A 25,597-nucleotide genomic window follows, 5' to 3' on the forward strand; every position below is an offset into this window, starting at 1 on the left:
ATTTAACACTCATGACTTGGATTTATTTTGCCTCAGTGCATTTATCTACAAGATGAGACAGACAAATATCTGTTTAAAGGCACCTCCTAGTATTGAGCTGAAAGTAACATAAATAAGAAATGCATTTTAAAAGCTAAAAATTCAAGTGTAATTTTTATAGTGGATGATTTTTCTCTTTAAGCTACTGATTTTTTAAAAGTCTTATTTTCTTTGTGTTTTGTTTCTACCTTTGTAGCATAAGAATACTTTTTTTTTTTTTTTTTGAGATGAAGTTTGCTCTTGTTGCCCAGGCTGGAGTGCAATGGTGCGGTCTTGGCTCACTGCAACCTCTGCCTCCTGGGTTCAAGCGATTCTTGTGGCTCAGCCTCCCAAGTAGCTGGGATTACAGGTGCCCGCCACCACACTTGGCTAATTTTTGTATTTTTAGTAGAGATGGGGTTTCACCGTGTTGGCCAGGTTCATCTCGAACTCCTGACCTTAGGTGGTCCTCCCGCCTTGGCCTCCCAAAGTGCTGGGATTACAGGCGTGAGCCACTGTGCCCGGACGAGAGTACTTAATACTTACAAATACAAAAGAAAGTTGTTCAAATCTAATATTAAAAACATAATTAGATATTAATCTGCCAATGTGCTTAACTCTACTAGATCAACAAGATTCTAAATAACAACCTGAAATAGAACATGTCATTAATGAACAAATTTTCAAAAAGTAAATTACACTTAAAAATTTCTTGAGAGTAGATATCACGTTAAACATTTTACTGCAATAAACTAAAAGAGAAAATGTTTAAGTAAATAATTTATAATTTTATTGGGTTTTCCTATTTGAAAACGTCTTTGTGGACTTCAGGGAAAGGATGCTGTATAAGAAATTATTATTTTACCAATCCCATGTTGATTTTAGGCTCCACTGAAGAATATGATTAGAGTTTGGCCCACAAATTGTTGACAGAAAACTTGTATTCAAATTTTATTTGGTGACTTTCATTGAATGAAAATTTTATGAAGATGTTTGTCTTTTACATTATATTCCTTCCCATTCTGTCCTCATATATGTGCACTGGGGGATGATAGGAGAGATTTATTAAAGGAGGACTATTTATTTTCTGGCCAATTTCTAATCTAAATCTAAATTCCCAAGAAAAAAAGACACGTCTTCCATGTAACTGCTACTTAGCAGACATCAATTTCTGCTGTCATTTCCAGAAAAGCACCATGATTTAGTGTGGGACTCTAACATCGGACTTTTGGGTTGGGATCTCTGCTCTGTCACACTCTAGCTGTGGGACAGAGGGCAAATTATTTGACTGTTTTATCTCTATATTCTCATGTGTAGAGTGGGAATAATATACAGTTGTTAAGATTCAATAAGTTAATACATATAAAATGCCCAGAACATAGTAAATGTTCAGTAAGTTTTACTTATTACATCCATTTTTTTAAAAATTAAAATGGGTTTTTTTTGTAAAAATTAATCTGCTCTGCTGTTAGAAAACAAGAGTTGCTTAAGGTGAAATGAAAGAAAGAAAGGTAAAGAAAGAAAATTCTATTAGTCTACTAGTTGCAGAAAAATCATATTTTGTATCTTAGAATTGAAATGGAAGACCTCAAAAAGAGGAGACTCAGTCACACCAGGAGAAAAAATTGCCCATGAAACTTGAACTATTGCTAGCAGAGGTCACCATGTGAAAACAGGAGCCTGCAAAGCATTGTTGAACACACAGTCTCTTTGGAGACAGCACAGGGACACAGGTCAAAACTATGCAACTTTCATTCTCTACTACTCAGTGAGCTCTTCTGAGGAATATAAGTGCTAAAAAAATCAGTCAAGAGGGGAATAAACTCTACCATGTTTATAAAAATGGCTATTTCAGTATTATGTATAATCTTGAAAAACTATGAAATGACCTAGCTCATAGGGAAATCTCTAGTTGATGAAATATTATTAAAATCATACATATTAAAATTAGCAACATGGAAAATAATGTTTAATACTAAGAAAAAAGGACTCGAAAGTGTATACAGCTTATTACTGCATCTTTATGGAAATACATTCATAAATATTTAATGCAATTATATGATAAAAGGCAATAAGCAAGCTGAGAAAAAATAGTTGGGTTTTCTGATAATAATTTCTTTGCACTGTTTTTGTGAGTATAATTTCTTTGTACTGTTCTACGTTGATACTAAATAAATACAAAATTAAAACATAAACACATACATGAAGCATAATGCTAAAATCAATCAAGTAACTCATGTTGTAACAAACCAATAGCTTAAATAACTGTTCAATTTCATGAATTAGTAGAGGATTTGTTTTACCTCTCTGCTTGTATTGATACTGTTACTAAAGCAGTGTTCATTTCACATGTGTAATAGGAAACCTATGTGTCATGACTTAGCAAGTTTGAAGTGAAAAAACATCTTATTGATATTTTCTGTTTAAAAAGTATATGTAAGATAGTTCATCGTTCAATAGTTAATTATGATAAAAAATAGGTGGCACAGTAAAAAACCAACATTTACTGAAAACATATTATTTGATGTATAGGGTTTTTAGAAATATATGATTTCTCCTTTCAAATGCTACAAGAAAATTATGATTGATACCAGAGTAAACAAAAAATCAAATGCCATTGTGGTCAGGCACCATGTTTGCCTCTAGGAGTTCCATGAACCACAAATATAGACTGAAAAGAATGTGTGTCAAAGAAGTAGACCATGAGTTCCCTTGCTGCTGACTTCAGCTCAGAAACATGACCCCACAAAGCACACTGGAGCTGACCAAGTTGCACCCAAGGATTGGACCAGCCACCCACTGTGGAAACCAGTGAAAGACCACAGGAGAACAGGTGACTCCTCCTTCTCCCAGCATCAAGAGGATCACTAGGACAGACACCACGTTGGAAAGAAGTAAGAATTGAAAGGAAGAAGTCACTATAATAAGGACTTAAATTTAGAATTCCCGGAATATTTACCTCAGAGAAATCTGAAATCAAAATAGACTGTTTAAATCAGAGGAGGCAAAGAAACCATTGAATGACATTATTTTTATTTTTCCTTGCTACCCAGAGGGGTAAGGTAGAGATGGGGAGAAGAGAGCCTGAGTTTAAGGAACATTATATAGAATGTAGAAAAAGAAGATAATCTTTGTTTATCTAAGCAGTATATGAATAGCTTTCTATATTTGGGGATCTCTGAAAGAAGAAATCACATTTTTTTCTTGTAGTTATCCCCCTTTAGAAATTATATAGTTATACAATAAATGGCACTGAATGAATAAATCACAAGACTTGAAGCGATGAGAGAGGTTTTCTAATTCATCATCCCAATTTCAGGTAGACTACCATAATTCAGCACAGAAACCTTTTTCTTGAGGACCTGGAGTATTTATCGTGAGTTTGTTCTTGGCCTGTGCAGTAAGCAGGCAGAACAGTCACTCTCCACCAGCCCTACCTTTCCTTTCCTGTCCTTTCTTCCTTTCATTACAATTTGCAGGCTGTTTTTCTTTACTTGCTGATTGTTAATAAATTTCTGCCCTTCCTCTCCCCACCCCTCATATCAGCTTACTTTTCCAACTAACAAAACACCAGTCTTGTTGAACCATCTATTACAAACACTGGAGCAGAATAGCAAAGGGATTTTTTAATCAAGGAAAAACTTGAGGTTAAATTATTACTATCTTGATTATGTGGGTTGTTCAAAAGAACTTTAATTTTTTTCTCCAATGAGAAATTCCTCCAGATAACCTATTGAGTATTTGAGTCCTCTGAGTCCTCCTGAGGCACTAGCACACTCTATTTTTTATATTGATCAAATTATAAAACACATCATACATGCAATTTGTTAGCTTGACTAAGTTTTGTTTTGCTTTTGTTCTTTTTGGTTTTGTTTGTTGTTTTCCTGTTTCCTTTTTTTTAAAAAAGGAAACCTCTAGTTCTATCTACTTTAGGGAGATTTATTTGGAATGAAATAAAAGTGACTTGTAATTATAGTTTAATGCCTCAAAATAGAAAAATGTGCCAAATTGCTTAACCAAATACATATTTGGTTGGGATTTCAGAGTTACTCCTGAGTCAAGGCCCTGGAAAGTCTGAACCATTGCTTATCTTTAATTTATGGTTCTCTGCTAAGGGCAGCACAGAACTGATTGTTCATAAGGTTAAAATTTTGGCTTACGAAAGTTGTGCATCACAGAACAGGCATCAAGACAAACTTCTATTGCATTCTTTTCTTTAGTTGTGGCATCTCTTTCCCTCCGTTTAAGACTCCCTCATGGAGGTATATACAATCCTGATTAGCAGGGCTGTGGATAAAATGGTCTGAGATAAAGGCAAAGTGTTTGATGAGCTCTTCCTGAGATTCCTGAGCTATTTCATTTCCTTCTTTCTTATTTTGGCCTCATAAAATATTGTTTGTGGTGTCTCACCAGACACGATCTTGTACACGTTAGCATTCTAACATGAACAATTTTAAAAATGCATATATCTCCAAGTTTAGAGTAAGAGTAAGACAGAGAACTGTGCTTTTCTCAAGTGTTTGCCAACTTTCAAACCTTTGGCATTTTAAGCAGAGATCCTTACAAAATGGAGTTTTCCCTGACATGTCTGGATGTGTATGTATCTGAACTGAGTGAATTTAGTCTTTCAGGGAGGCAGAAGATGACCAACGTGACTATGGGGGCAGTGAGGGCCCTGTGGCTTCATTCCTAAAGTTCAGCACAGTGCTCCTCCATCTGTGCAGCTTGGTTGATGTACCAACCAGGATCCTGGCAAGAAACAGATGGCACACTCAAATTGGGTGCTTTGAAGAGAGATAGTAGGGGGACTATTTATTAAGGTGAAAGTAAGGTGAGGAAGCTACAAGTACTTTGAGGCTAGTGACAGTTGGATTTGGAGGAGGGATTTGTAGCACCCTAGGCCAGAAGGGGCAAGGGAAGGAAGTAGTTACCAGAACCTAGAGACAGATAACAAACATAGAAAGAGGCATGGGTGACAGCTGTTGGAAAGAGCCTGGCTTCCAGTGGGGATATAGTTGGACTAAAGAAGTTGGATACAGCCAGCCCAGAATGGACTTGTCCTTGAGCTCCACAACTGGAATCCCAGAATAAGGGAGGCAGTTGATGCAGGTCAGACTCATGGAGAAACAGCAGGGTGAATTCTGGATCTGAAAGTGAAAATAAAAGAAATACAAAAACCAATGAGATTGATTCCCAAACTCCAAGGTCATGGCTGCTGCTAATTCATAGGTACCTCTCTGTGAACTAGAAAAATAAAATGCCTTTTTGAGTGACACAGACCTATTAGTGCACAGGATTTTGTTCTACTGGACTCTGATCAATCTGAGCCAATTGAAGTAATTCTATTCCCCTTGCCAGAGTTATTGGTTTGGTGATCAGTGCAGAACCTAGTCCAAACCAGTCAGCATCCTGACTATCCCCTGGTAAAAGCCAATGATTCAAGGGCAGGCATGTGTCTGGCAATAGCCTGATGGGAGTGAAGTTCAGAACATTTGATCTGTGACTGTTCAAAAAATTCTTTCTTCCTTCCCCAAGTGAACAAGGGAGCTTATGGTCCTGAGAGATTCTAGCATTTACCATAAGGGAAGACAGACTAAGAATAGGCCCAGTGTCTAAAGGGCAACAAAATGAAGAAATTATCTACAGCTCTTATTTTTATTATTATACTTTTTGTATCCTGAGACTTTGCTGAAGTTGCTTATCAGCTTAAGGAGATTTTGGGCTAAGACGATGGGGTTTTCTAAATATCCAATCATGTCATCTGCAAACAGAGACAATTTGACTTCCTCTCTTCCTATTTGAATACCATTTATTTCTTTCTCTTGCCTGATTGCCCTGGCCAGATCTTCCAACACTATATTGAATAGGAGTGGTGAGAGAGGACATTCTTGTCTTGTGCCGGTTTTCAAAGTTAATGCTTCCAGGTTTTGCCCATCCAGTATGATATTAGCTGTGGGTTTGTCATAAATAGCTATTATTTTGAGATACATTCCATCAATACCTAGTTGATTGAGGTTTTTGGCATGAAGAGGTGTTGAATTTTATTGAAGGCCTCTTCTGCGTCTATTGAGATAATCATGTGGTTTTTGTCATTGGTTCTGTTTATGTGACAGATTACGTTTATTGATTTGCATATGTTGAACCAGCCTTGCATCCCAGGAATGAAGCCGACTTGATTGTGGTGGATAAGCTTTTTGATGTGCTGCTGGATTCGGCTTGCCAGTATTTCATTGAGGATTTTTGCATCGATGTTCATCAGAGATATTGGCCTGAAATTTTTTGTTGTGTCACTGCCAGGTTTTGCTATTAGGATGATGCTGGCCTCATAAAATGAGATAGGGAGAAGTCCCTCTTTTTCTATTGTTTGGAATAGTTTCAGAAGGAATGGCACCAGCTCCTCTTTGTACCTCCCACAACTCTTACATCATGAATATCCAAGTTAAATTGTGCCTGGTCTCTATATTTTTCAATCACATTAGTCAATACATTTCCTTTAGTTTGTAAGTCAGCCACAGTTGAATTTTCTTTTGCTTGCAAACAGGGATTCATAGTTCTTATTGACCTTTCCTTTGTGGACAACTTAAAGCTTTTTAGCTTCCTCATTATTTGAACCATACGGGACAAGGAAGATTTTTTTAAAATTGATTCTAACCAAACTACATTTTCAACTCAAACCAGATTGATTTCAATCATTCCTGTAAGTCTATCCTTACTGATGTACATGTAGAAGTGAAAGTACCTGCAAAATTATTGAACAGGTTTCAGGTCATGTTTTCTTTCTGACACCTTCTTTAGCATAATTGCAATGAAAGTATCTTTTATCATCTCTTCACACAATTGTATTTGCATTTGTCAAAAAATGCTCCCTCTGAGTGGATATCTGCCCAAGACATCCTTTTCATACCCACAATTGAATTTTCTTTTGGTAATTTGAATATTTTACATTTAACTTCCTTGCTCACAAATGTGAAGGTATAACTTAACATTAGAGACATTTCTGTAAGAAGAAATCAAAAAATGCAAACTAAAGTTTAGCAACTCAGGAATTTGGTTAGGTTTAACTATCAGGAGCCAGACTCCAAAAGTAGACTAAAGTGTGGCCGTCCTAATCTCTGTAGTGATCAGAGCTTGTCTGAACTCTTTTTTGTATATTTGGTTTATTTCTAGCTGGTATGCAACATAAAACAGCCTTTAAATCAGCTTCCCCATAGGTTATCTTGACCTCTTGAAAATCTGCCTTTGCGCTACCCACAAGAAGTTGATGGTCACTCTCCCGATTGGGAAGGGAATGCTACATGATAAGGCCTCAATAGACTTTTGTATAGTTTCTTGCTTCAAAGAACTTTGTTCAGGCCCCTCAACAAGAAAGATAAAGTCCTCATTGTCTTGCTTGGTTTCCAATCTGGTTTCCTCCCTTTCTCTTCCATGCCCTGAACTTTAACTTAACCAGCATCTCCACTACACAATTCTGTTGTCTAGCTGTGTCTTTGCTCCATCTCTCCACCTGGAATGTCTTCTCAGACTCTCCTCCACAACCTTCTCAGGCTTACCTGGCCAACTCCTACTCATGCTTGGCTCAGTTGGCACCCTTTCCAGGAACGCTCCTCTTTTCACACTCTGGCAGCTTTGCTTCCTTTGAGCTCTCATGTTAGTTCTGTCCTTGCAGTTCTACTCTCAGCGTATCTCAATGTGTGGACTCACCCACTAGACTGAGCTCCATAAGCAGGAACAATGTCTTACTTCTATTTTTATGCCCACTGACCATGGAGAGGGAGTCCCATACTTAAAGAATTCCATGTACAAAAGAATATTTTTATCTCCTTATCCAGGTATGAACTCCCCAAAACATTAGATTTCATATCACAAAACATAGTTGAGTCAACTGAGAAAACAATTAGTTTGCACTCAAGTTAGACATTGAATTGAAATTCCTTTTGAGCTGTGAGTGGAGAAGATAAATTTAAATTCAAATAAAATTTTCAGTTAACAATACTGTAAGTGATATTTTGTTTTTCTAGATAGCATCATAAGTATTTTTCCAATAGCTTGCTAATCATATTCCAAATACTTTCAGCGACTGATGTGATAGTACCTTCAAAAAGCAGCAACAAAAACAACTATTGCAAAGCATTCTTTGAAAATCTGTCATCTATATTGTGTAATAAGTATAGAGTTTTACAATATAAAAACAATTCTGGAGATAGATGGCAGTGACGCTTGTACAACATTATGAATGTATATAATCCCATTGAACTTAAAAGTGATTAACATGGTAAATTTTATGATATATGTAGTTGCCACAAAAAAACTGGGGGAAAATCTGTCAAACAAAAATTCCTGGTGAAAAATATTAATTCTAAATTTCTGATGGGCTTTCTTCCACCTGCTTGGCTCTCATTTCCAACAGCCAGATATTTCAAGGGAAGTTCTAAAGTAGAATTAAAAGGTAATCTGGTTCTTCTTAGGACCTTTCTAGTTGAGGTCTTCTAGGAAACTCTATCTTGCTATTTGAAATCATGAAATGATTTCAGAATCTGCCTTACTTGTCCAAGGGTCGTGAACCAACAAGGAGGGAGACTTCGTATCACCACAGATGGTAAGGGATCGGGGAGCAGCCTGGCATGGAACAAGTGTCCACTGAGCGGCCAGGAAAGCCTGTGACCATGGTGAGGGGAGGAGGCAGTGCAGCTGACAGCCACAGTTGATCAGCTAGTCCAGAGAGATATCGCCAGGCAGGCTATTAATCTTGTAAGCAGGGGTGGGCTCCCATCCAGGACCATGAAGGGGACCTTTAACTGACCATAGAGGGCAGGTAGCTCTGTAAGTACGTTAAGAGCTCAGTATCTGACTGAAAGTAGTGTAATAGTATTCATAGCTGTGACAGGGAACATTTTAGGAGTAAAGAAAGTCAACTCTTTTTATTTTATTTATTTATTTATTTTTGAGATGGAGTCTCACTCTGTCACCCAGGCTGGAGTGCAATGGCACCAATCTCAGCTCACTGCAAACTCCTCCTCCCGGGTTCATGCCATTCTCCTGCCTCAGCCTCCCGAGTAGCTGGGACTACAGGTGCCCGCCACCACGCCTGGCTAATTTTTTGTATTTTTAGTAGAGACGGGATTTCACCGTGTTAGCCAGGATGGTCTCGATCTCCTGACCTCATGATCCACCTGCCTCGGCCTCCCAAAGTGCTGGGATTACAGGCGTGAGCCACTGAGCCTGGCCGTCAACTCTATTTTTATAAATAACTGGACACTAGGGCAAAGAGAGGCAGCCCAAAAAGCCCCATAACCAGCTGGCAGAGACCAGCTTGAGAGTCAAGAGGAGAACACTGAAGGTTGGACTAGGGATGCAAAAGAATACAGGCACTAGGAACTAGGACCGCCTGTACTCACCACCAGTCACAGGATTTAGGGCAGAGATATTGAAAAGTAACAACCATCACATTATTCTCTGCCCACATTCTTACCATATGGGTACTCAGGATCACTAAGGAAAGCATGCATATAATTAGCCTAGAAAGCCACTTGGATCCTTTCAGTTAATTATCCTTTTATTTCAAAAATCTCATATTAAAAGTATTAGAAACTTCAGTGTTATCTCTGCCATATCTCAGGTTTCCCTATATATGTGTGATATAATTCTAGATCCTCTATTATATTTCATATTGTTGTATTTATCTATCTGTCACCACCATTATTTTATGGCTGCAGCTCTAGAATAAGTCTTTTCTCTGGTAGGACAAGTGCTCCCCACCTTGTTCTCCCACATCAACTTCCCGGATCACCTGAAATGCCTTTCTCTATGTACTTGAATTCTTACAAATCTTGATATCACTGCTAGTTTTCTGCCTTCAAAGCAGCTTCAGGCATGATCAACAGCAGCCCTGGAAGCTGCCTAAAAATGAACAGGAAGGGGCTGGGCGCGGTGGCTCACAGCTGTAATCCAAGCACTTTGAGACGCTGAGGAGGGTGGATCATGAGGTCAGGAGATGGAGACCATCCTGGCCAACACGGTGAAACCCTGTCTCTACTAAAAATACAAAAATTAGCCGGGCATCGTGGCGGGCGCCTGTAGTCCCAGCTGTGGAGGAGGCTGGGGCAGGAAAATCGCTTGAACCCAGGAGGCGGAGGTTGTAGTGAACCGAGATTGCACCACTGCACTCCAGCCTGGTGACAGAGCGAGACTCCGTTAAAAAAAAAAAAAAAAAAAATGAACAGGAAGGAACGTGCACCTTCCAGAAAAACAAGAAGAGATGAAGAGTGAGAGAGAGAAATGAGAAATGAAAGGAGAATTGGTATGGTTTGGATCTGTGTCCCCACCCAAATCTCATGTCAAATTGTAATCCCCCATATTGTATTTGGGGCCTGGTGAGCTTGAGTGGATCATGGGGATGGAATCGTCATGAATGGTTTAGCACTGTCTTCTTGGTGCTGTTCTTGTAATAGGGAGTGAGTTACCATGAGATCTGGTTGTTTAAAAGGATGTAGCACCTCCCCCATTTCTTTCTTCCTCCTGCTCCCACCATAAAAGACACCTGCTCCAGCTTTGCCTTCTGCCATAAATAAGAGCTCCCTGAGGCCTCCCCAGAAGCAGATGCTGCCATGCATCCTGTACAGCCTGTGGAATCATGGGCCAATTAAACCTCTTTTCTTTATAAATTACCCAATCCCTGGTATTTCTTTATAGCAATACAAGAGTGGACTAATGCAAAAAAAATCTATATAAAATACGTGCTGTTAATAAAGATTTAAATCCAGTCAGAGCAGACAAATGAGAAGTAATTGCAAAAAATAAAAAGGTATAAGATGATATATAAATTGGATTGTGGTTCCCCAAAAAGATACGTCAAAGTCCTAATTCCCAGTATCTCACTCAGAAGGGTCTAATTTGGAAATAGAGTCTTTGCAGATATAATCAGCTATCATACTATAGTAGGGTGGGTCTTTCATCCAATATAACTGGTGTCCTTATAGGGAGAGGAGAAGACAGACACCTGAGGGAGAAGGCCATGTGGTGATGGAGGCAGAGACTGAAGTGCTGCAGCTTCAAGTCAAGGAGTGCCAAGGATTGCTGTGAACCACCAAAAGCAAGAAAGACACAAAGGAGGATTCTATCCTACAGATTAGAGAGGAGAGTATGGACCTGCTGACACCTTGATTTTGAATTTTTAGACTCCAGAACCGTGAGATAATAAATTTCCATTGTTTTAAGCCACCCACTTTGTGGTACTTTGTTATGCAGGCCTAGGAAACGAATACAGAAAAAAAAGGCACACCATATCTCATCAAATCTGATACACCATTGACTGCAAGATGCCCTGTTATATTATGCACCTTGAAGAGATTTTAAAAAGCTGTCAATTTGCTGAGAGCGGTGGCTCACACCTGTAATCCCAGCACTTTGGGTGGCTGAGGCGGGTGGATCATGAGGTCAGGAGTTCAAGACCAGCCTGGCCAATATGGTGAAACCCCGTCTCTACCAAAAATACAAAAATTGGCCAGGCATGGTGGTGCGTGCCTGTAGTCCCAGCTACTTGGGGGGCTGCAGCAGAAGAATCACTTGAACCCAGGAGGTGGAGTTTGCAGGGAGCCAAGATCATGCCACTGCACTCCAAGCTGGTCAACAGAGCGAGACTCTGTCTCAAAAAAAAAAAAAAAACAAAAAAAACCACCAATTCAATGATGGCACATCGTCAGTTGTAAGATGCAAACTAATTTAAAGATGTTAAAAAAAAACAGTATCTTAGAATCTATAAAATATGGTTACCTCGATTCTATCAGCTCAGTTAAATAATAATGTCTGGGTGAGTGTTAACTTGTGCATCATCTAAGATGCCAGGTACCTTGAAAGTACTTCCCACCTAGTGTCTAAACAGACATCAACCCAAACTGGACATTGTCGATAAGTAAGGTATGTAAAATGATACCAAACAGGTGTAATTCGTTTTAAGGGAAACATGGGTTGTATCATGTGGTGTTAATCTTTACTTCTGGGGAATATCAAGCCTGGGAAAAAAAATAAAAATTGAATGAGCTGTTTCTTCCTCCTTCCTTTTAAGTTACTTCTGTGTTGCTTGTTACCATAATCACGGCTTTCGTTTTGTATCCTCTTAGAATCCCTGCCTGTCTAGGCTAGTGGTTCTCGACCTGACTGCACATCAGAATTAGTTTGAAAACATTTTTTGAGAATTTATTCCTAAAATTCAGAAGCTTGGTAACACACTCTGTTGAAAAAATTACGGAAAAAGATTTTCTCATACATTGCTAGTAGTAATACAAAAAAATCTGACAATACTCATGGAGAAAAATTTGATAATATCTACCAAAATGCCTTTCCACCCAGAAATCCCACTTTTAGGAATTTGCTTCCAATGGGTTACAGTGCTATAAATACAAAAAGAAAACAATTATAGGTAAAAAGGTTACTCACTGTGGCATTGTTCGTCATTTTTTAAAAAATGGAAATTATCCATGTCTATCTACAGGAGGCTAATTGAACAAGTTCTACCATAGCCACACAATGGAGTACCCTTTTGCACTAGAGCTATACAAAAAACAATGAAGACTTCTGAGAGTGAATATGGAGAGAAAAAAAGCAAGATGCAAAAGAGCATGTTGCCATTTGTATATATCTATCTTACATAAATATATAATTGTTTATTTTGTCAAAAAAAGGGAAGGATATACCAGAAATAAATATAAATGGTTCACTCTTTGGGGTCAGAGGAGAGGAAATCGGTGGTAACACAAGTTGGGAGGCATATAAGGCTTCTCAAAGTACAAATTTTTAATAGTTTTGAGGGTTTGGGGGATGTATAAATATTTTACATATTCAAAAATAAAATTGTATCAGCAAGGATGGAAAACACATGCTAAAATATAACTCAAACAGAAACAAATTGACCCAACTGTATATTAAAATAACACAACCTCATAGGAAAGAAAAGAATGATTCAAATAACTCATGAACACATTTTACTTAATGTACACCTTTAGTGAGATATTTTCTCAAGATAGAAAGAAGAACATGACTTAGTAAGTTTGTTGATTATTAAAACTATTTTGTATATTATAATATAAAGCAAATGAGCAAATACATTGGTGTTGTCAGGATTCAGGGTTCACACTGTGGGAGAAGCAGTGTGTAAATATGGAATGGGGAAGGTAAGGAGAAATCCAGAGGTATTGGATCTGAAATGGAGTCATCAGCACGAATTCATGATTTCAAAAATGTATATATTCTCTGCCTCTGAAGGGACCCAGAAACAATGTCACCTTGAGGCATTGAACATATTAATATCAAGATCTTGGTTTTGAAATACTATTCACTACTCACTACTGAAAGCAAACAATGTTTCCTGGAGAAATGGCTAATTCCAGATTACAGACAGATAGTGTACAAGGTGAACCCTGAACATTCTGTGTCAGAAAGCTAAGGAAGTGCCCAGAGAATGATAAATACAATCAAAAGAACAAAGTGGCAAGCATGAAAGGCCAAATATGAGATAATTTGGGAATTTAAAAAATGAACATAATGGATCGTAACACATTGAATTTTTTAAAATTCTTGAGCCTGTAGTGATACTGGAGGAAGCAGTCTTTTGTTTACACAAGAATGCCAGAAAATAAATGTAAAAGGGATAATAAAATTAGGAAATGACTATTTTGCAGTCTCTAATGTAGTTCAGACAAAGGTCATCAGTGCATGCTAAAACTACTGGGTGAAAGTGTATTGGAGAACATGATATTCACATAGTATCAAAATGTCATCCCATCGATTACTTATTAATTATAAAGGAAAAGTATAACTTCAAAACGAAAAAAAAAAAAAAACTTGACAGACACTATCTTAACCAGGTAACCAAACATCACACAAAACACACAGAGGCCCCTGATGTAATGTAATCGAATGTACACAACAGCACTTGTGCAGTTTTTCTGCCGAAGATATTTAACCTAAATCTAGTCATGGGATACAATCAGACAGATTTAGAGAAATTCTCTAAGACAAGCCTTAACTCTTCAAAAATGGCAGGTTAATCAAAGGCAAAACATAGGTGGGAAACTGCTTGGAACTTAAGAAAGACAGTACAACTAATGCAAGGTGTGGGATCCTTGATTAGAGTCTAGATTTTTAAAATCAGCTAAAAGATACATTACTAAACAAACAAATAACCAAACAAACAAATCATTTTGGGACAACTGAGATAGTTTAAATATTGACTTGTTATATTGTTCACTGCAGTGCAGAACTTTTTTTTAAACCCTATTTCAATCAGATGATATTATTCATATGCAATGGGTTTCAAAGTTTTAATGGCCAAGCATTATTAATACAACAAATAGGTCTTCTAAGCATTTCACGTAATATTTTTAAGCTTATTAGACTTTTTTATGTCATAATAAGGATACTGATTCAAATGTAGAGATTATTTTTCCTTTGGTAAAGATGAAGCCTGTGGTTTTTATAAATTCCCCTTTTCTCTCTCTGCCAAACAACTGAAAATAATTGTTTGACAGCTAGTCAGCTCCACAAAAACCTACCACAGAAAGTGAATTGAAAAGTTACAACAACAAATAAACCAAAGAAAAAAGTAAATTAAAATAATTCATGCATATGAACGGATACCTTAGTTTTTTTCATCTCTTCTTCTCTTGTAATAATTAGCACATGGCCTTTTATATGATAGATGCTTGTCACTTCTCAAGACCCAGCCAACTAACTAACAGTTAGTAGGATTGACTCAGAAACAGGGCACAACATGAAAATAAAGCTCCTAGAACTTGAACTATGACAGAAAATTGGTGATCACTGGGCTACAGGATCAGTGCTTCCAATGATAAATGCCACATCCCAAAGTGTGGTTAAACAGTAGGGATGGTAAATACCCGGTGGTCATGCTGTCTCTCCTTTTTCTACACCCACAACAGACACTGTGTTCTTTCTCATTGGCTTGCACCTTTGCCTCATCATTTTCTTCAACCCAGTACTCAAAGTCACCACCAATAGTCAGTTGAAAATGCATTTCCTATGAAATAAGAACTACAATTTTGAAATTCTTCTTGTTTCAGATTAGGCTAGAGTAGCAAGAAGAGGAGGCTATATCACCACAGCTTTGAGAGTAAGCTTGCCAGGCTAGCAACCATGCAGAGATAAATAACGCTCAATAGCTGTTAAATGAGAAAGTGAACTAAAGTAGAGAAGAACAGCAAAAATAATTTTCTTCGACATCGCATCTTGTATCATGACCTCAGTATGGCAAGTGCTTACCTGGTTGCAAACTGAGCAAAAGCAAAAAAGCTGCCCCACTTCACAAAGATAAGTTGCTGATTGAGATATCAGAAAACAAGTCTGAACCAGATGGCTACAAAGGTGTTATTTCAAAGTTTTCACAGGGCTGGTGGTATCTGCTAACCTGGGGTGTTTGGAATAAATTCAAAGGCTGAGTCTTTTACAAGTAACACCTATGCTTCCTCACTCTCTGAAATTCTACCATTATTAATTTTTTTAATACTAGGCTTTTAGGCACTAAATAGGGTATACCATGAAGCAGTTTGAAATTTTATTGAAAATGACATATTTTTGAAAAATTGTTGTGCAGCATTTTTTATTTGCAAAATATTTTTGTTACAAACATCCTAGCTAATTATCCATCCTAGTTATGCAGGGACTAGACCACCCTTACATTACATATATGAAAAATGAGAGAGGTAAGTTCAGCTTAGTGAAGTTAAATTTGCATGCCTCCTAGCCAGTGAAAATCAAAATAATTTGCCCTACATTGTGTAGTAAAATAATCACCTGGCCATGATTAAAACCCTCAGTCTCAGAAACTCCTGCTCAGTTCCCTGAATAATTCAGCCCTTTTTATAAGGATTTTGTTGTTTCATAATATATTTATTTTTCTTGAAAAATTAGTCTCCTATAGCAAATTCATAGTAGTCAAAACTATAATTGTTGACTATTTAGGAAATAAGGATGTCATTTATTTATTTTATATCTTCCATTTCTCATATTCCCAGCATTACCATTTCTCTCTCCGTAGCTTATAAACATGACCAAGAATCTCTAATTTTATGAAATCTCTTGACCTTATGTCCCCATTAATAAACTAGTTTGCTGCTTCCTCTTTTTAAACTTTTTGACAAAATAACCTATATTCACCATCTTCATTCTGGCACTACCCAATCACTCCTTAGCTCACAGAAATTTACTTTCTGTTCCAACCAATTAATTGACATGTTCTATCAAAGTGCATTCACTGACTCAATTATGCTCAAGTCCAAAGGGCACTTTGAGATTTTATTTATTGTTCTTGATCTGATTGATGTGTTTAGCTTTGTTGAGGTCTCTTTCTCAACTCTTTATATTTACCTCTGTCCAGTCCTTCTCTATCTCTTTCATGAGCTACTCCCAGTTTGCCTCTCTCTTAAACGTTGAGTTTCCTAGTTCCATTCTTCTTCCACTGCTTTTTTCATGGTGAAGGTTCTCTTTGGACTGTCATCCACTTTCAAGATTTTAACTACTTTCCATGTCCTATTGATTTTTGAAACTAAATCTTCATCCACGACCTTCCCTCCAGATTTCAACTCACATATACAAATATCTGTTGGATGCTTCCAATAATATGAGATCCATAGGCTACATATAAAATTTATTTTATGCTCAATCCTGCCCTTCCCATATTCCCTACATCATTTTATAAATAAACATCTACAAACCTTAATTCTGAGAGCTTTGCTAGTTTTCTCTGTGCTCTCATTCTCCATATTCAATTAAATAACATATTCTGTGCATTGTATCTCCTAGATATTTATTAATATTCTCTGCTTTACTTCTACATCTCTCATGTAGTTTTAGTCTCATAAGTTTAATTACGTTCTAACTGAGTTTCTTATTTGTAGCCTTGACTTCTCCAAACTCATTCACTGCACCAAAGCCACCTGGGGTAAAACCAAATCTGATGAGCATTCTCCTTCTTACGGTCCTCAAAGCTTCCCTATAGCTTACAGAATAAAGTCTAAGTTTGTAAGAGTGGGTACAAGGGCCTTTAAAACCTGACTTCAGTCTACCATTGCCAAAGATGCCTGATACTCCCTGACTGACTATTTAGTAGTACAAAAATATCTGTAGTTTCCCAGGCTCATGGAACTTTATCAAGCCTCAGCTGTTGACTGTGTCTGGAACACTCTTCAAATATCACCGCTGTGGGACTTACTAATAGTGTTTTCACTATTTCCAGATACTCTTCTGGGTACATGGTAGGATAGCACTCCCCACCCCCTTGAAGATGGGCATGACCATATGACTTGCTTTGGCCAATGATAAGTGAGGAAAAGTGATGTGAATTGCATCCAAGCAGAAGAATTTAGGAGTGATGTATGATTTTTTGTCTTCCTTCCTCCTGTCATGGCAAAGCAACATTCCAGAGGCAGTTTAATTTTTTTAAAGCTAATTGCTGCATTTTATTTAGCCATTTGTCTTGAAACCAACATCCGGAATTAATTCAAAAGAATGGTATCCTCTAGATCTGTCACCACATTAGTTGGGTGACTTTGGGTAATTTAGCAGCTGAGTGCCTCAGTTTCCTCAACTGTAATATGTAGATAATAACACTATCTGCCTAATAGGGCTGTTGTGGGATTTTTAAAAAGTCAATTCACAAAAAAAAATGCTTAAAATGGTAGATATCTAGATATTTGCCTTATAAAATGTGCCTGTTGATGTGGTGGTTATTATTATGATATAATGATGTCATTTGCCTGATGACTATCTCTTTCCCATAGGCTTTGATTGTGCCTTTCTGTCCTTCAGTAAAAATCAACCTAGATAAGCCTTGCTCCAGGTAGCTCTCTTTATCAAAATGCCAGTACCAGAATTGCCAGTTTGGAGACTGGAAATATCCAGAATAGAAAAGGAAAGAGTGCAGACCTGTGGTCAGGTTTAAGCTACACCAAGTGGTCAGGGTATGTTTGCATGATTAACTTCTATGAGCTTCAGTTTCTTCAATTTTAATATATAAATAGTAATATGTAGAGGGCTTGGGGGGATTAAAGGAAATAATATGCATAAGGAGTCAAGCATCATATCTAGCACACAGCAATTTCACAATACGTGATTTTCATTCCTAGTTACTGTTATCATGTTTATCATCGTGAATCCTGATGAAAGGCTGTCATTCTGGGACCATTAAATAGGTTTTAACTTTGCTTTGCCTCCACTACAATTCACAAAACTAAGGGCAGACATACTATCGCATTTTATTTATCCTGAATGCAAAATACAATGCTCAGTAAATATTTATTGGATTCAACTGAATTTTTAATCAAGTGTTTTGGACAGCTCAAATCCATGTGATGAATCTCTGTATTGAAGACAGAGTTAGGGTTACCTTTGGAGATGGCACAAACCCCCGGCCTCTCCCAGCTGGGAGGCAACTGCCATTGGCATGCCATGCCACTGGTCTTAGGAACTGCCTCTCTATCTGAACTGTTAGAATTGCCACCTATAATGCTGGTGATTGCTCACAAACACTACGCACATATCTGTAGCAGCTTCAGCACTGTGCAGGTGCAGTAACACACACAGACTGCCTGAAAATATTTGTTAAGCTCTACAAAAGAGCAACCACTGACGAGAGATAATACTATAAACTGAGGAATTCTCTCACTCACTGTAGAAAATCTCATAGAAACAATTAGCATCAAAGTTTGAGACTTTGGGACCCTGGCTATAAAAGTATAATACTTTTTTTTCTGTTTCTCATACTTTGACCAACTTTCAGCAGAGAATGAAAAGTATGGAAGCTTTAAAACAATCTACAGAAATGTGATAACCTGCTGAATAGCCACAACTAGAAGGGGGAAGAAGAGAAGAAAAGAAAACTTCTACACATAATATTGGATGAAGTTCAATATGCCACATAGAAATCCATCAATAGATTCTGACAAACTAGTATTAAGCAAAGAAAATTCATGATTCCTTTTCCCAGTAACTTGGTTCAGATAAAAAAACCCTAGGACTAAGGTCACATATATAGCATGACAGTCAATTGGGAACCAATCTATTTATCTTTGACCTGACATCTGACATTTAGTTTTCCCTTTGTATGCTGAAATAATTGCATGTATATCAAATGACTGCAAGAAGTGAAAACCAAAACAGGCCTTCATATCCTGCACAGGGAATATGCACCATTTGGCAAGACACCAGCCTCCCAGGCCACACCAGCATTTGAGACCAATGACTATCAATGATGATGTCATCAGCAACAAGTGGCCAGGAATCACCCAATCCAGACAAGTCCATGTGATCTTCATGTTCTGCTTTCTTGTGCAAAGGCATTCATCTTTTACGTACCTGATCAAACACTGAGGTTCTAATAAAAGTAGCTTCTATGGAGTCTTCGGATCTTAGGGAAATATCTTCATCAGCCAAAATAAATACATTCATACAGTATTTTTTTAAGGTACACTATTCTTTGTCTAGTTTGCATTTTGCTTATTTTGTCAGGCACAAGAAAAATGCTTTCTGGCCAAAAAGGAGAAGTATTCAAAAAGAAAACATGGAAGAAAAAGAAACAGTTGCTAGAACATTTTATTCAGACCTCTTCCTGAAACTTTTATCTGGCAAGCCATTTCAGAAAACATAACACATAATCTGCTAAAAATTTTAAAAGTGACTGGGAATTTTTATTATCAATCCCAGTGTTCTGACCAAAACTTTCTCTTCTAGCTCTAAGAGCCAAATCTGCATTGACATATGCTTTTCTTCCCACAGCCTCTCTGGATTTCATGGTGGATAAAGTTATTCCAAGATTTTAGAAATTGGATGACTTCTTGGTTCATAATGATTTTGTGAGAAATTACATTACTCTGTGAAGAGAGAAGTGAACTCAGGTCTAATTTTTCCAGTGACTTTTTTCTGGCCCAAACAATTCATTAAATTGTGTTGGCACCATAGAAACATTTGTTTATTACCTATATTGCTTAGTGTGGCAGAATGGAAAGGGAAACATGTTTGGCTTTGAAATTTGAAGTTAAACTGGGAATTAAGAATTGACTTCTAACCCTACCTCCTAGTAGCTGCATGAATGTTATATAACAATTCTGAAATGTAGTTTTTATTCCTTTCTTTCTCTCCTTCCTTCCTCTCTCCCTCCTTCCCTCCCTTCTTTCCTTCTCTTTATCTCGTGTTTCTCATCTATTTATCTGATTATTTGATTATTCAATAATCAAAGGATTGTTGGTAGGATTAGGCATATGAAAAGCAGACATTGCCTGGAATGTAATAACTCCTCCATAAGCATTAGATTCTGTTGATTTCACTGGTTTTCCATGTGAGCAATCCCTATTTTGTTAATGTGCCAAACATCTAAGTAGGCATGCATCAGAATCACCTAGAAGGCTTGATAAATGCAGACCCCTGGGTCCCACACCCCAAAATTCTGATTCAGTAGGTCTGTGGGTAGGCCTGAGAACTTATACCTCTAACAAATACCCAGATCACGTTGATGCTGCTGGTCCAACAACACACTTTGAGTGTCACTGATCATCTTAACAGACAGAAAACAAATTTCATCACTTGGGCCAACTCCAATTATTGGTGTGCTCTGTTGGGAAAGATTCTGAGGCCATGTCAGGTTTGGGGTGAGACCATGTTTTTGGAGTGCTGAGTAACATCTCTATCATCCCTGCAAAAACTTTATTCCTTTTTCTCAACACTTGCCCCTTTCCCAATCAAAATGCTAGATCAACCTCAAATTTCAGCAGCTTCAAATCATATGGCCAGTGCTCACACAGAAGCAGGAAGGTGCAGAATTGTTCCATCCACTTCCTGGTACCAGACCTCCTTTCAACCCCACAGACACCTATAGAACAGTCATACATGTCCATCAGGTACAGAAAACCCATGACATCCAGAAAAATAAATAACAATAACGGTGTCAGACCTTAGCATACACATACATATTTTTTATTTTATTTTTTATCTTATTATTCCAACAATTCTATGATGTAGGTATTATTGTCCCTGGCTTAGAAATGAAGAAATGATGTTTGGAGAGTTTTCTCAAGTAGTTTTCCCGAAGTTATTGAGAAAGTATGCAAAATATTTATAATTCCAAAGGCTGTATTCTTAATCTCTACAGAAATAAGAGGTAGAAATACTCAAACAATTTCTCCATAGTTTGAAAGCAAAACACTATTGTCCTTTGGAGGCCAAGATTTGTTTTAGTTTTATTAAATAGATGCAATCCATCATTCTCATATATCACATTCAAGTGAAGTATCTAACACATACAGTAGCCCTTCCATCTGCAACTCTTCTTTCTGAAGTTTCAGTTACTTGCAGTCAACCATGGTCCAAAAATATTAAATAAAAAATTTCAGAAAGAAACAATTTATAAGTTTTTAATTGTGTGCTGTTCTGAGTAGCATGATGAAATCTTGTGCCATCCTCCTTTATCTTGCATGGGATGCAAATCATCCCTTGGTCCAGCATAAGGACACTGTACATGCTACCTGCCTGTTACTCACGTCATCACCATCTCAATTACCAGATTAAAAAAATAGTATTGAATGTGTATGGTTTGGCATTATCCATGGTTTCAGGCATTCACTGTGGTTCTTGGAACATAGCCTCTGCAGATACGGGAGGGTTGCTGTATGCAAATGGAGTTATGTGCAATTTCAGAGTCATCTCTTCTAAATATAGACTATGTATACATGCTCTGGCTTAGTATTCTTCAATATTTTCTAATCAACTATCTTATTACAGAAGTACCTCATTTAAAAAGCAACATATCTTAACTCAAGTCTTATGATTCTTATTTATCCCAGGTTTTAAATTTAATGCATATTCAATGCTTTGCTAGGCTCCAGTATTAGATGTCTTTACTTTTTACTTGGAAGGCACTAGGGTCATATTTTATTACTGATTTCTTGCTTCCTAATGTTCACTATCAAATTAATTTAATTTATGTGTATCCATGCATGATTCATTTCTTATTTCTAAGAAAAAGCATATTTCAAAGCAGGTCAGACATTGGTAAATTACATGTATGCTGCAATAATTTAATATGACTGCTTAATAAAGAAAGGACTGCTATAAAAATCATTCCCTCAAACCTCTGGAGAATTTAGTTTAGTGGTAGAAGCAGAAATTTTTCCTCCCAGGTTGCTGGTATATTTATGAAATGGATAGTCAAAGCCATTTTGAAATGTCATTTATTCTATTCCTTTTATGTTTGGGAAATTTCTTTTTTTAAATAACATGTTTGTATTGACAGAAATTAATTTGGCACTTGTGAAAGGTGCTTCAAGGATAGTACTATGAGTTGTTTTTAAGCTTTCTTATTCTCTTGAACAACTCATATTGTCATGAGTGCCATAGAGGGAAATAGCCTCGTATTTGTTTTTCTCTGCACCTTACAGAGCTGTCTTTGAGATCAAAAAGATTCCTGTGTGAGAGGAGGCTCATGGAGTGCAGGACGAACAGGCAGCTAATGCCAAACAGGCAGGGGAGTCTGATTGTGAAGACCAACTTCCAAGTAACCAAAAATATCAGCAGCTGACATAGGGAAACAAGCATTACAGGATTATAGAGTTTTGAAGTCCAATCTCAGTTAGAGAAAACCTAGCCTGACATTTGTATTTCACAACTGATTATACTGAAAAGGAGAGAGTATCCAAGACCTCAAAGTCAATTGCAGAAAAAGAAAAGTTTATTAAAATAATGACGAATAATGCCACCAGAAACCGTTTGAGTTCTGGTCTAAGCCAGAACAAAAATTAGGTGACATATTCACCAGTAAGCGCTAACTATAGGCGGGAAAGGGCTTCAAGATGCTAAGTAGAGGAAAACAGCCAAGAGTCAAGAATCTTTAAAAAAACAAAAAAAAGGAAATGAGATTCATCATATTATTATTTTTATTTATGGCTACAAGAATATTAAGAATGAATTAGAGAAACAGTCACTGAAAACGTATAAAAACTTTTCTACTAGGACATATTTTATTCTACTTAGGAACGATTTTCACCAAAGTGTCTCTGGTCTCCCTGGTGACTTCCAGGGAGTTGGATTCAGCAAGAAATCTATGAAAAGATGACTCAGGAGGAAATACCCATTAAGATAGGATCCTTTATGAACAGGACACAAAATGTATTTGCCAACTTTACACTTTAGTTCATGGTATGATACCCAGTATTAACTCTGGTACCATTTCTAGCTTAACCAGTTATGAGGTTGAGACTATGATTCTAAAACACTTATGAAGTTGAGACTATGATTCTAAAACAAACCTCATCCAAGCAAATATATTATAAATTTGAATCTACAAATTAGGATAAATACAGTATAATAGTGTAAAACTACAAGTTACACACACAACAAAAAATGTCCCCAGAATTAGCTCAAAATTTCATAGAAGGAAACTTAAATTGCCATATTTACCAGAATGTAGGTAAATATTTGCCTCCATTGACAATTGGTGCAAATATTTAAACAGCATAGGTACCTGTTTACTTAAAAGGTTGGCGTTGATTCCCTTGTTACTATAGGAGATAGTTAAAGTTGATTTCATGCTCTAACCAAAAGCTTTCATATCTCTACTCTTGGGAGGAGTGGATGAATTCTACTACTGAAAGCTAGGGAGTTCTCTATGTGATCAGGCCCTATCAATATGTTTGTTTGAATCATTTCTAACAATGTTAGTAGTTACTCTAGGTAACCAGGAATTGTTTTATTTTTTGGATATTGTACACATTTACTCTGGCACATGCACCAGAATTCAAGGGAGAAAACAATATAAAATTAGCAACTAGGTGCTTTGGTATGTATCTTAAGTGGACTAGTCACTATTTCCTGGAAATTCATACTAGTTTACACTTACATTAATTGCACACTCTGTTCTGGATGCTTAGAACACCCTTTCTTTTCCCAACAATGCATTTCTCTTTACCTCCTGAAGACTCAATTTCCTTTATCTTTCCTTCAGTATTAGAGAAAACTATATGTAGACTATACATATGTTAAATGGCAAACTGCTTTGTCATTTAACAACATGTGGAGATTATCTCATATTCTATCATATTCTATTAGCATATATAGATGTATTTTTAATGTACTACAAAGTTTTCCATTACATTACATAAAACAATTTATTCAACCAGTCCCTTATTGGCACTATTAGTAGTGTCCAGTTTGTGCAATAACGAAAAAGGCTGCAAAAGATTGTAAACTGGTGTATCTTTATGTGTGTGTCTTTGAACATATGAAATTATAGCTAGAAATTGCTGTGTTTAAAGGGCATATTTATTTTAAATTTTGGTACCAATTTCCAAATTGCTCTATCAAGGGCTTACAACAACAGAAATAGGATTTACGAATGTTTCTTTGCCCATCCCAGAGCCAACACCCTACTATCAAACTTGGTTTATCTTTGTACATCTGACTAGTGAAAAGTAGCATATTATTCTTAGTTTTTTAAAAATATGAGTCATTTAGATTCATTTTCTAGACTTTCTAAGGTTTTGTGTTCTATGTTGAACTACTTCAACCCATTTTCAGAAATTCATGCACAGTTTGATAATATGAATATTTATTAATAATCTAACCTACAATCAGAATTTTTATTTTACTTTATTTTCTTTCTCACACTCTGTCTGCATCTTTTGTATTTATCTTTGTTAAACCTTCTCTTGTTTGTTTCAGCCATTCTGCCAGCCTGTGTCGTGATGCCATCATCCACTGCATTAATTCCCCTCCCAGCCTTGTGCTCGCATCCTTCCATAAGAGCAACTGTCATTTTCTTCATTCAGATTTCTGGCCTTATGTGCTGTGGCCAGAGCCCATCCAGTTGACATGCTGTGGCCCTCAACTGAGGCCTTGCCCATCCTGACAGAATATCCCACGTGGCCTCTTATGCCCACCTCTAAGCTCTGAAACATGCTTGGGAGAAATCTCCTGCACAGGAACCATAAACGGAGATGTTTCTGCAGTATTTAAATGAGAGTTGTTTACCCCCACCTCTCACCACTCATCGTGCCTTCTCCTGGTTGTTTTAGTCAGCTGTATAATCAATCCTGATGAGTCATATCTTCACTACTGAGGGAAAGGGAATGGGAGAAAAGCTGAGGGAAACAGCTTCCTGATTTAGTTTATAAATCCACTGACTAAATGAACAGACACTCTTGGTTTGTTTTTCCACCAACTCACACTTGAATGTTATGGAGTCATCTGATTTATCAAATACATTCACATTTTTTATTTCCTTTAAAGTGGCAGCTTTACTTAATAAAAAATAAAAACTGATCATCAATTGAATAAACCTAATTCAACTCTCCTTGCCCTTTTCTTCATGACTTACTATGGTCATCTTATTTTCATCTGCAGATGATTCAAACTTATTGTAATTCCTTCATATCCTTCCAAATCTTTTCCCCGAATCTTTTTAATTTAGGAGTTCTATCTAGACACACCCAGAGAGCTGGGTCTCAGGGCCCAGGAGATGTCCAAATCCCCTCTCCAGAGGGCAAAAGTATAGGGTAGGCAGGAAATGATCTACTTCTTTAAAATC

General features: G+C 37.1%; 1 long non-coding RNA gene across 1 annotated transcript in view; it reads right to left on the reverse strand.

Moving 5' to 3' along the window:
- Positions 1-2,112: 2,112 nt before the first annotated feature.
- The window catches only part of LOC134810324 (uncharacterized), a 295,913-nt gene continuing 272,428 nt past the window's right edge, over positions 2,113-25,597 (reverse strand). The window contains exon 4 of the long non-coding RNA XR_010158082.1: positions 2,113-5,165. This is a non-coding gene — a long non-coding RNA (uncharacterized LOC134810324). The remainder of the gene's footprint in view (positions 5,166-25,597) is intronic.

This window comes from Pan troglodytes, chromosome 5, assembly GCF_028858775.2.
Source record: "Pan troglodytes isolate AG18354 chromosome 5, NHGRI_mPanTro3-v2.0_pri, whole genome shotgun sequence".
NCBI lineage: Eukaryota > Metazoa > Chordata > Mammalia > Primates > Hominidae > Pan > Pan troglodytes.